The sequence below is a fragment of the Anas platyrhynchos genome, chromosome 8, assembly GCF_047663525.1.
Source record: "Anas platyrhynchos isolate ZD024472 breed Pekin duck chromosome 8, IASCAAS_PekinDuck_T2T, whole genome shotgun sequence".
NCBI classification, from domain to species: Eukaryota; Metazoa; Chordata; class Aves; order Anseriformes; family Anatidae; genus Anas; species Anas platyrhynchos.
Window position 1 is genome coordinate 13,846,171 of NC_092594.1, and position 12,994 is coordinate 13,859,164.

A 12,994-nucleotide genomic window follows, 5' to 3' on the forward strand; every position below is an offset into this window, starting at 1 on the left:
CATTTTTGATGTCTGCCTAGCCAGACAGCATCCACATGCTTTTTGTTCTCTGTGCAATTTACCATCCAACCATCACTCAGATCGCTCAGCCCTCCATCTCACGTTTCTGCTGCCACAAAATCCTCCCTGCTCAGATAAGATGCCACCCTCCCCACACGCAGCCATTCACAGTACCACAGCAAGAGCAGCATTTCTACCCTCCTTCTATTTGGTCTCCTTTCTCCACCAGATAAAACCACCAGCACCTTTCCACTTCCCATCCATGTTACCCATTTTCCTTTACAAGACATCCCCTCTCATGGCTAGCAGTATCTGCTGCAACTGTTGTTTCCCCAGACAGGTATCTTCTTCATCTTGAGAAAAGGCTTAGAAACAGCTGTGCTAGCCTCTAACATCCTACCAAATCCCCTCTTAGACCTCCAGCAACACCAACAGAAGCCAGTCCAGCATCAGTCAGGGAACTGGCAGACCGAACCAGTGCTCCAGATCCTTTCTTTGTGCCTCCAAATACCAGCTCCTGCAACTCGAAGTGCTTGGGTACGCTCCCTCCTGTACTCCACCCAAAAAAGCAGAACTACAGCAGTTTAACACATAGATGAAGAGTGGTTCAATCACCTTATTTCCAGAATTAATACAAGAGAAGACTTTGGTCTGAGGTCAAACTCTGGAAAGAATGCTAAAAGGGGAGCTATATTTATTAAAAAACAAATAAAAAATATAGGGGCTGCAGTTATTGACTAGGTGAAAGATTCAGAGCAAAAAATGAAATAAGAAACAAGATTTATGAATGGAGATTTACAAAGATTCTTCTCTAATACAGCTGGTAAAGACATTCTTCAGTCTGACATTAAAAAAAATCTTTTGAGAGAAAATCTAAAATCATATCAGATTATAAAAGGACTGCAGCAGTTGAAAATACTGTCACTTGAGTTCACATCCTATGCGAGTCTCTTCACTCAACTAGCATTACTTCTCTTTGAATGCTTTTGAATATTATTTGAGAAAATCAAAATAATAAAATTATTTCAAACTATAAAGGCTGTTGGAAGTCAACATGAAATGTTGCATCTTTGTCTAACGCCTATCTTTGCAGCCAAGTTCATTTTAATGACCAAATGTCCAGGCAATACATGGTACAGGGTTTGAGAAGGAGACTTGTATTTTAGTTGGCTTTTATATAATACAGACCTTCAGCGTAAAATTTAACATTAATGAGCATTATGTAATTAAAGTACTGTGTTTTAGTTCCCTGATGGGTGGTATTTTTTTCCACGTTCTGTAAAGTAGACACATAAAAAGTGTGAGATTTTTGAAAGCTGTTTGGAGAGTTCAGCCTTGCGTGTTTCTCCATTAATTGTAAGAGAGTTAGCGTAGTTACGCTCAAGATGGATCTGGCATTCTCAAAATGTCTCCCATGAAACTCCAGGAAGGTCAATACTACAAGCCAGTCTTTTAAAGCATATGCTGTATAATTATAGTATTTTGCAGACCACAAGCTCTTCAAAAAGCAATCATTAGACCACTGAAAAGTATATTAAACCTTAAAAAAGAAGTATTTTCAAATCTATACCATATTTACTTGATACCAGACTTGTTCAGCTGAGTTCAATGTAATAAGCAAGTGGCTTTAACAAGGAACTCGTTACTTCAGTCTTGGCGTTTTCAATCTTGAATACCAAGAATTAAAAGGCTTCAGGAATCCCATCGTCTGATGGGATCCCATCATCCCACACTTAAGGACAGGGGAGAGTTATTCCATGGTTCCTCTGTTCCTCTGGTGCCTCCAAATATTGCAGGCTAAAGATGTAACAGTTTTTAGAACTGTTGAGGAGCTGCAAGGTGTTGTGTGGGTTTTTTTTTGTTGTTGTTTTTTGTTTTTAATTTCATCAGGATTGGTGCATGGTACAAAAAAAGATTAGACTAATACTTAGACCTGTACTTCTGAGATTTTAAGCAGTATTTAAGACATAAAATGAAATGTAAGCTCCACAAGAACAAAAGACCATAGGTTTGGGCACACAGGCTTGAGTTTTCACAAAAAGATCTTAGCAACATTTATCTGCAGCACTGAAGAATCAGCTCATCTTGTCATTTTGTTGTTCTGAATAATCTCACCAAAAAAAAAAATCATGAAGCAAAATACCACAGACCTACTTATTTTTGATATTTGAATTATTGAATATGAGCCTTATTCCACATTATTAATTTTTGTTTAATATTCTGAATAATCTATTTTCACTCAGAGCTAGCTTGAAGCACAACATACTGAAAATCCAAAGGAAGAATTTGGATAAAAAAGTAGTATAAAAATATTATCAGACCTCTATAATGCTAGTTATTTTTCCTTAGCTAACATCAAGACCAATTATCAACTGATCTAGTGAATATATTCTGAACTATAATACTAAAACTTTTATTTCTTTGCCTTCTAGACAAATCATCACAGAGCTGCAGAAGAGCAAACAAAGTGAGCCGAGGGCAATTCGACCGTCTTTCTCTGTCAGTTCCCCAGAAGTCGATGAAGCATATTACTGGGTCTCCAAGGTACTTCCCAGAGATTAGTTGGTCATGCTGTACAATTAGGAAGTGATTAAAACAAGCTGTTTCTCCAATTATATTAAGATACTTGCAGCAGTGAGAGCCGTTACCCTCTACATGTGTACCTCTCCAAAGTGAGGATATTTATAGCACTTAATAACAATGTGTCACCTCAGCCAAGTGACCAGGCAGCACAGTGGTCTCAGGTACAAGGAAGATGTTGTTATGAAACTCCACCTGTCTCACCTGGGCAAATCCAGTAAGAACATTTGAGCTAAGAGTACTCAAATGTATTTGAACGATAGGGATTAATCTTGGGCATTTTATTTACTTCAAACATACCTGTAAACCTTTTAAAAAAGGTAAATCAACAAAACATGCAGAGTCTAAATTAAAGAGATGGGGTTTAAAATGTTGTTAAGAAAAAAAAAAGATTCAACAAGACCCCACATAAATGATGCTTTCTAATAAGGCACATGAAAACCTCAGTTACAGAAATCATTATTCTTGGTATTACATGCTATTTTATATTCCCAGCAGGATGTATTTCATCTCGTCAAGAGTTTCCAAGGCTGTTTAGTGTTTCTGTATATGCAAAACAAACTTAAGGGCTCCCCAAAAGATCTGCTAATTAAAAAAAAAAAAAAAGCCTAGTAAAGTGGTCAGACAGACTGGAACTCAAGTATTATAGGTAAGAGGGATGAAATGAAGGCTTGGAAACTATAATTTCTCTGTGGTAGGAGCAGAAGCAGCTGTTATAGACTGCACAAATTAAAGATGTGGCTGACTAAGCCAACAGTCTGGAAACAAGACATTGCAAATACATAACAGCAAGTCATCTGCACCCCACTTTTAAAAAGCCAAAAATGCTGACCATTTCTTTTTCTCCCTCCCTTCCTGTTATTCTCATCTGTCACAAATATCCTCCAGCTGGTATCCTTCCAGCTTTTGCTCACCAGTTCTAATTTCCCACCCCCGTCTTGGGGAGTTAATAATAATTCCTGGGTCTTTGGACAAGTATTCCATAGTGGGAGTTGTCAGCAAACAAGAAAGGACACTTCTAAAAGAAGAGCAGGTGAAATAACAGAGATGCAGTTCTAAACATTTATTTTTTTTGCATATGCAAGTTGTTAGTCAAACATGTAAAAACAATCTCCCCATACTGAACAATATTTGTCATTCTTACAGGACAGTTTCATCTGCCCAGTAAAATCAGCTAGATATAGCAATGTCTCAGATTAAAAAACAGAAAAAAATGCCACCTTCTTTCTTGATCCCTTTTCTAGTCTATTTACCTTTCTTCTTTTTAAAAGCAGTTAAAACTAATTGTGCCATAAACAAATTGAAGCTGTATTCTGTTTTCCAAGTCTGAAAGTGATGGATGTTCAATGTATTTCTGCAAATACTACTAAAAAAAATTAGCCTTTCCTCATACCAGGTTTGGACTATGAACTTCCTGTTACATGAAGCATTAGCTTAGCTTTAATGTCAAATGGCGTTATGAAACTAGAATCTCTCTCAATTTATATTAGCATAAACCTGGGGACTATTTTTGATCTCAGATTATACATCATGAATGAATATCATGTGATCTACTTCCCAAATGTCTGTTCAGACTCAAAACAAGCACTTCATTTCAGATTTGTGTGATACATTTAAGCACCGCCGTTTCAACGCTACTCTAAAACAACATTAATAGTGTTGCTGCATTGAAACATTGCATCAGATTTAAGACATGCTGAAGCTCTCCATAAAAATTGTTCATTAAATACACTTTAAAATGTTTAGGAGATTCATATTTTAACTCACATTCAAAATTGATACAAGAAAATTGGGTGCCTTACTTCTTATCGGAAATGAATCAAAGTTCACCTTTAAGGTGTCACAGGGCCTTTTTCTGATGCCTTTACACAAAATAAATTGATTGCCTTTTAGCATTTTCATACAAGTGTAAGAACATAAGAGAACAGCAAAATAATTCTGAAGGTTAAACCCCATCTTCAGTACAGTTTTGTTTTTGTTGGTTTTTTTTTTTTCCTCCTACTGTGAGAGTGGGTATTGGAGGAGGTTCTTTGCATCTCCTCCCACACAGTTTCTGTGCTTCATAAACAGAAGCCAGCTGCAATTTTTTCAAGCCTAGTGGTTAGTTGACATTTACCATTAGTTTATGCTTTCCATTCTATCTTATCACACAGAAGAGGGCTAAAAATGTACTTTTAAGGAGTGGAGATTAAATCTTTACATTTTTAATTCCCCCACATTGAAGGGAGGGGCCTGCAAACAAGATTGTGCGGTGGGGCATAAAGAAGGGGCAAAAGGACAAAAAAGGATAACACTGTGCACCAGAATAGAGAATAGGACCAAGGAGCCCTGGTTGTACTGTTACTATTTGGACAACACTTCATTGCACCTCTTGAACAGTTGTACTGATGATGGTGTTGTTTATTTCCCTTTCAATCTCAGTCACTAAAGAATGTGGTGTAGAGTGTTGATTACATTTCTGCTTGACAAACTTGGCAGTGTTATTCAGCAAATGCAAAAAAAAAAAAAAATCTTGCATGTATACCCATTATATAGCAATTTGATGGTAAGGATGGGAGAGGGGAGGTAGAGGTCTAGGACACCGCACAAAACATGTGTATCCCTCTCCCCAAATTCTGGTGCAGCCCTACTGTGCAATTTATGAGTCAAATAAACAGCAAAACAGCTTTAAGGTTTGTATTTTGGTGATTGTCTTGAAAATAAACTCAGTTATTTTAAATATACAAAATTCCTATACCAAAGTATAGATACAAGACGGCAGTGTCACAACCACTATTTTCAACAGTGGAACACGCTTTAAAGTATTCTCAGGCAAACAGGTATCTTGAACTCAGTGAACATAGAGAGGGCTCTCATTTAAGGCAAGCTCATACACAAAGGAATCAGGAAAACAGAGGAGATCTGATGAACCGAACTACTCCCAAAATCAGGAAGTCAAAAAAGCTGCACCTATAGTCATTAACAACCCACTAAAACCTTCGGTGGGAAATTAACCTCAGAAGTTAGTCAGCCAGCAATACTGTGTTTATTTAATGGACTTTTACAGAGTAGAAATCTAGAGTATCTAGCCTTTAATCTGGTGATATTTACTAACAGAGCTTTTAAAAGAGGTAACATTAACAGGATTGCTGTAGATATGAAAAGGAACTTGGAACGTGCAATTACTGGATGGCTCCAAACTTTATCTGATTTCTTTAGGAGCCACAAAAGAAAACCATCTCAGACAGCTCACAACAGAGAGTGCCAGAAAATACCACGCTTTTTTTTTTTTTCTTGGGTCTAGGTCAGGACATTTAAAGACACCCATGACTAAGTATGATTTCTTTTTCCTGTATCAAGGCTGTCATGACAGAACACCACAGAAGCACTTAAAAATCATACTGGCTCACAACATCTGCAGAAACTCAGTAGCACAGCTGTTCACTGCACACGTTAAACAGTCAGCACTAAAAACTGTAAAAGTGGGTCAAAGAAAAACCAAGACCTAAACCAAGAAAGACCTAAAAGAAGAATTTCACATAGGTAACTGGAATAGAATGTGAAAAAAAACTTTTCTCCAGGTCAGCAAGCTGAAAGCTTTAAGAGAAAAGCAGTTTGCAGCAATCCACACAATAGGTCATGAACATTACTTCCTTTTATTGTGTATTGCACTTACGGGGCACTAAATTTTTCTAAACAGTACCCTAAGCACACTTTCAAGTCCAGCCAACAAACATTTGAATGTCGCAGCAGCCTTTTAAGAGAAAGCTTCAGTACTGTGAGTTTTTAAATAAAGACCAAAATGTTTCAAGTAAGACCAAGTATGCTCCAGTGCTACCTTCTCTTGTTCCTTCAAATTAAAAATGAAGAGCAGCACGTATGGAAAGTAGGCAGAATGTAATTAAAAAATAATCTTTTTGAAAGAAAAAAAGTCTTTAAATAAGGTGGAAACCCATCTGGAGATGGACAGCAGTATGTTTCTTTTTGTAGCGTAATGATTTAGAAGTGCACTCAAAGATGCAGCCTTAGTAATAAAAACTAAGCAGAAGGACATTAAGTATCAAAAATGAGGTGAATCCTATGCAAGCATGATCTAACCATCACCTTTTTTCCCCAGTGACGTAAGCTTTCAAGAAATCAGACATACCTGTGTTAAAGTACCTTAAAAATAATAGTATCTTAGCATGCATGCAAAATCTTTTGAAAGACTTTACTGACTGCAGTTAGAATTTATACATCAGAAAAAACACTATAGAAGCCAACAATAAAAGTGAGGTTTTACAAGTTTTTGTATGAACTGAAGAGAGGGATTCAGATGAATCAGATGGACTTCTTTTTCTTCCATGAAGGGCTCCTTTGGTTTCATTACCAGGATTTGGTCCTCACACCTGCATGTTTGTTGTATTGTTTGCTTTTGTATTTTAAGCAGCCCTCACACTGACTGCATTAATTCTAGTTTACGCCATGCACAAATAGAGCAGAATGTCAAGTACATACATGACCGCATGGACAGCAAGATGCTTCCATGCAAGGCTCAGTCAACTAAATGCAAGAATTTCCCATTGCTCCAAACAAAGCTCTTCAGTTACATCTAGCCTCTCACCATACATGTACAGTCCTGACTCTTCATTGCCAATAACTCTACATCTTTATTATAGTCCTACATCTTTATTATAGTCTTATTCACTAGTCAAGATAGAGAACAGATCTATGCATTACTGTTAATGCTGATTAGAAAGGAAGATCTCTATTTCAGAAAAAGATGAAAAGAGGTTTGGGTAAGTTTTTGTTCTGTGTTAGCATAAAGAAAGGTATGTGTAAATTGTTTTATTTGCTTTGGGGGAAGTAGATCATGGCAAAGGAAAGAGGAGGAGAAAACCTAGGCAACATGATTTTTTTTGCAGATAGATAGTAGTTTGATAGTTAGGAGTTTCACACAGTATTGGAAACCCAGCTTTCCAGGCCTTTCTCCAAAAATAACAGAGCTTTAACATTCCAGAGGCACACCAAAAACATCAGGCTATCAACCATTCTGGGGCAGCAAGGGGTCTTTTTTCTTCTCCTCACGCAAAAGGGCTTCCCAGAAAAACGTGCACAGAAAAGTGTTTCTTTAAGACATCTTTGGTTTTCCCCATAGGGGAAAAAACAGATTAAATTTTCAACCAGATGTAGTTGCAGTTTTGTTTACATCTGCAAATGAGAGGGAAAAACTAAAATAATGAGAAAAAACATGCTCTACAAAGTTCTAGTAATACCTTTAATCATATTACAAGCTTAATGCATTACATTAATTTGTTAAATTAACACAGTTGGACTTTTAGATCAAACAGGAGAAAGAGAAGATTGCGATCCAACAAAAGCATGTTATAGAAGTACTGTTCAAAACATGCCGAGTATTTTCTTGTGCCTGAACCCTAACAAAAGGTTTTTTCCTTGAGGCAGGTATTTTGTCTTCATTTTTGTTGTTTTATTTTTAAATTGTAACTATCTGTTCTGCTTTGTGAAATACACTCCAGTCTGCTGGCCTTTCTGTGCATAACAGTTTTCTTAGGACACTTTTGTATTAGTAATAGTTGAAAAAATAATCCTATCACAGGTCTGCATTTTACAAAAGACCACAAGCCTCAGAAGATCACTGTGTGCACGAACTTCACACTGAGTGAACCCATCACGTCAATCCTACACAAAGCACTGCAAAGTTCAGTGTTTTTTCTACTCTGAGAGGGTCTCACATCAGGTAGTGAAAGCTAACTCACTTTGTTCTTTGCCGGTGAATGACTTTTTCCAGCAGCCCCTCTTTAAATGCAATTTACACGTTGAGGTTCTGGAGCCGCAGTACCTGCAGCTGCCAAAGGGCCACGCAAAATGCAGCAGTCCCACCGCATTACAGGCATAAAGGGGGCTGCATAGGGGGACCCTTACAGGGACCCCCACCTTCCCTTTTTCACGCAGCCAACTAAACTCTATTATAATTGATGCAGTATGCAGAAACTAGAAGGCGGCTAATTGAGTTTAAAAGCTATACAGTTGCAGCCTCATTTAGGAAATGCCTCCAGGCTTGCTTGAACATTTACTAATAATACTAGATCACAAAGCAAAGTGAATATCCAACTCGATGTACCCAAAAGGCGTAAAAGATCCTTTTCTCCATATTCTTAAGCCCACGCTAACCTCTCCAACAAAGTACGGTTCTAGAAATCTGAGAATCTCCGTCTCCATTTCTCTCATCTTGAAGGCTGAGCTCTATACTGTTGGCAGGGATTAATCACAATACCAATTACAAATTTCTGTTGCAATAATACATTACAATAATAGATTACACCTGAAATCAAGACCCTGTTTTACTAGATTTTGTTTAAAAATGCAGTTTACAGGCTAAGAGGATTATGAAGACAAAAGAGAAATGGCCATACAATTTAGGAAGATAAAAGAGGTCCCTTGATTCCCAACTGATTGAGCCCCTAAACCACATTTCTTGTAAAGCATGATTCCTCTACAATGGAAGACTGTGTGCAGCTGACATGAAGTTGGAAGGAATTGATAGTATCCTGGATTTAAAAGGCTGAGTTTAGGAAGCATAAATACATACATGTTTCATCCTCCTGTCTTTAAGCTAGCAAGTTTAAAAAAATAGTTTTTTGTTTACATTAGACATTTCTGTTTGAGGGAGAGGCAGATGGAAACCTCATTAGCCCAGCTATTCTGAAACTTAGCTCGCTATATGTACATAAAAGTCAGTGCAGAAGAGTGCAATTCTTATCATGCACCTTTAAAGACAAAGTAAAGATCCAGGGCTGGTGACCTCAGCACGTGAATCCAGCCTTTAAACTGAACTAATCCCTTCAGGTGCTAACAGACCATGAACTGCAATGCAAACTATAGATTCAGTTCTCAGGTGATGAGTCCATGCTGTGTTTCATAGTTTTGACTACATTGCTGTTATCCTGTTAGGTGGGCTATGGATACAAAACCTTCAGTGAGCCTTTTTGGCAGTTTCTAGGAATACTTCCACAGAGGATTCCCCCTTCTTCTTGACACGGGTACAACAGCCAGAACTCATGCTTTTTATAAGTATGATTCAAAATTGACTAAGACAGCGGAATCTTACTCAACATTACATGGTTCACTAGATAGTAAATAGGAAGAGTTCAGTTTTTCAAAAAATTAAAAGTAAATTAAAGCTTCCTCATCTCAAAATAATTTTCAGCTTTCTTCAGAGCACCACTAACGGTATTGTGTCATGATTTAGTAGACAAAGGTCTTTAATAGACAATGGTCTGATGTTGTGATTTATTTGGTTTGGGTTTTCTGATCCTTCTTAAACTCATGGTGCTCATGATTAATATCCTTGGGATTAAGAGGTGCAGATTTCCCAGTAAGATGAGAGCTATGTATCATCACAGGCCATAGCACAGAACGTCCAAGAAAAAAAGAACAGGGAGAGCCCGTGCAAAGAAACTATTCACACAGTTTCCAAAATAAAAGTTTTCCCTCCCCTTTGATACCTCTCCAAATTTTATTTATGGAGATAAAAATAAGGTTAATTGTGCCCCACCACCACCTCCACTTTCCCATACTGTTCTGTATCCACAGATAACATATGAAGCTACCATTAGAAACATCTACACAAGTGACAACACCTACAAAACTTCCTGCCATTGACCAGCTGCCTACTAAGGCATTTCAAGTCATGTAAATGATTTGAAGAAATAGTTTAAAACAAAATCCACAAGAGCATCCATAATATTTAATGGGATAATTAGGTGTGGAATGAACCTAGGACCAGCTCCCAGCCCAGACAGGAACATAAAGGAATTTGAGCACATGTGCATTTAACCATGGTAGAACATGTTCTGAAATGCTGCTAAAAAATAGGGAAAAAAAATCACTGTTAGTCTTGTTCTCACATTTTTTCAAACTTTAAGCTTTCAGAGTCCTGTAAGAACAGAGTGGGAGAAACACTGGAGCTGAACATCTAGATACACTTCTGTAAGTGGGTTTAAATTCTCCTTTATGTACACAATGTAATCGCAACTAAAGCAAGTAGCATGATGAATAGAAGGTTTTGATCATTGTCTTTTCTACGTTATGTCTCGTTAGGTACAAGACAATTCTTCCCTTACATGGGATTCAAGACGCTGTTATTATACGCTCAAACTTAACTACTGCTTGCACTCACTTGAGTAATATGAATACATTTAAAAGACTGCTTCCCAATGTAATGGTTTATTTCACATGCTTAACCCACATCATTACAGCCATACTGAAAGTATTTCAACAGATATAACTTATCAGATTGTCAAATCACATCCTTGCTGTCCAACAGTTAGAGCAGCACTCCATACAGCAAAACAGGAACATCTGGGATCCTGCTCTCATGATGGCAGCTGGGAGCACACTGCTACATCAGGAAGTGAACTGTGCTCTCCTCAAGGTTTTAGTTGTTACAGAATACATGCAGGGCTTTTAGAAAAGTTTCTTGAAGGATTACTTGTGTTCAAAGCATTATTTTTAGAAAAGTTACCTGAGTATATCATATGCTTGCATGACATGGAGACATTGTGCATGTTCATTCTGTATTTAAAACACAGTTGAGCATGGAGAATGGTTTCATTTCAGAAGTCAAGAAATTATTTCTTAAGTAGTGCTAAACCTAAAGATGTTTCGTGTTTTGTTTGTTTTAAAACCAAAAACACTAAGAGAGTTTTTTCACTAACAGATGTTTTGATCTTACTTTTAGGAAAGTAAAAAACAGGTTGGAAAAATTCTAGCCACTACTTCTTTCAAGTTATCTTTTGCTTTCACATTATTCCTTGCAAAGGTTTTCTGGCAATAAACATAAGAAAAATTACTCATTTACCTTCAACAAAACCTTGTTATATGACAGGAAAATGACCACTTACAATCTCGGTCTTTATCAGGTAAATGAAGCCAGGCAAGATTAACTTCTTCCTATAAGAATAGTATAAGTACCTTTCACACCCTCTCTAGCTTTCTGCAGCACACATGCACACTTCACCCACACTTTTTTTTCAGTTAAGTGAGGGGATTGTGGCTCACTAAATATTTCATTATTATTCATTTATCTTTGCTGATTCCTGCAGGACTACATGTACCGGATAGTACTTAAATATTATCAGTCTGCTCTGTGTGGAATGCATGCACACCTTCCCAGCATCACCAAATGCTCTCAAACTTATTAGTTAAGTGATGAGACTTTTAGTTACTTAGAATGTATTTCTCCACTTCTCAGAAACTGATAATTTTCCCCACTGATTATGCTGTTACAATAGTTTTCTAATATTTATACATAATCCCTCTGAGCAGTATGAAGAACATGAAGGCCAAGTATAGGGAGAAAGATGCTGTAATTTTTTTCTTCATCATTTACCCTAAGTTTTCTACTAGAAAAAGTTGTAACTTAAATAGCTGAAGACTACATCCACGATGTGAAAACACCAGGCTTTTCTTTCAAAGTCTGTGACCCTTCACAGGTATTAGCACTTCGGTTTGGGAGCAGCTGCTACGATACTCCTAAGCTCTTCCAGACTTACTCTTCTTATAAACACTTCTACTAGCTTGAAGGAGATTTCAGCAAAGGTAATTAAACTCTAGGTAAATCTTATTTTTCTATGGGTTTCAATAATTTGGGAAAGGAGACACTAGCCTACAAACAAAGCTCTTGGCAACATGGGTGCTAAGAAACCATTATTATTCAAAAACAAAACGAGCAAAAATCTATGCATTTTCAAGTAGTCAGTCACCTTCAACACTATTTTTCAGCATTTGACATATGTAAATTTGTTCACTGTAGAGGTACTTCTGTTCATTTTATCTCACACGGAAAAAGAAAAATATGCAAAAGTTTACCCAAAATTCACATTTGTAGAATGCACATCTGCATAAGTTGCACATGATAAACTGAACTATGCGCACAGACACACAAGTCTGTTTGCAAAACACAGAATTTGGGAAGTTTAGCGCACAAAGTCAGACCTATAATTACTTGAGTTGCACAATTTTTCAGCAGTGGGTACATGCTATGCTCTTTTAATTACCATGACTAGCCATAGTGAGAAAAAGTGCAATCACACTAATCAAAAAGGATTTTGTAAGTAATGCTTCCATTGTGATAGCAAGGAGAAGAAAACCTACAGTAAGAGCTAACAGTAGTTCTCATTTCTGTTTGCATTTGATTTCTTTTGCTCTGTGAAGCAAAAAGTGAAACTCTAGCCAAAAATGAGGCATAAGTACATTGGCATGGCAGTGAAAGAAGAAACTAGCAACAAATAGAGGAAGAGGAAATAAAGGAAAGCCAGGTTTTTCCTCAATACCTGTAGCCCAAGAATTAATTTTTCTTCTTTTCTCATGACACTTCTGAACAATAACAAAGAAAACCGTCATTTCTACAAGAGAGAAGACAGAAAATGTGCAG

General features: G+C 37.1%; 1 long non-coding RNA gene across 2 annotated transcripts in view; it reads left to right on the plus strand.

Moving 5' to 3' along the window:
* The window catches only part of LOC101799390 (uncharacterized), a 64,535-nt gene that overhangs the window by 28,219 nt on the left and 23,322 nt on the right, over positions 1-12,994 (plus strand). Inside the window, exons 2-3 of one of the 2 annotated variants that reach the window (XR_005267515.2) lie at positions 2,433-2,544; positions 10,485-10,548. This is a non-coding gene — a long non-coding RNA (uncharacterized lncRNA). The remainder of the gene's footprint in view (positions 1-2,432; positions 2,545-10,484; positions 10,549-12,994) is intronic. The other variant, XR_002405511.4, reaches the window with a different exon arrangement.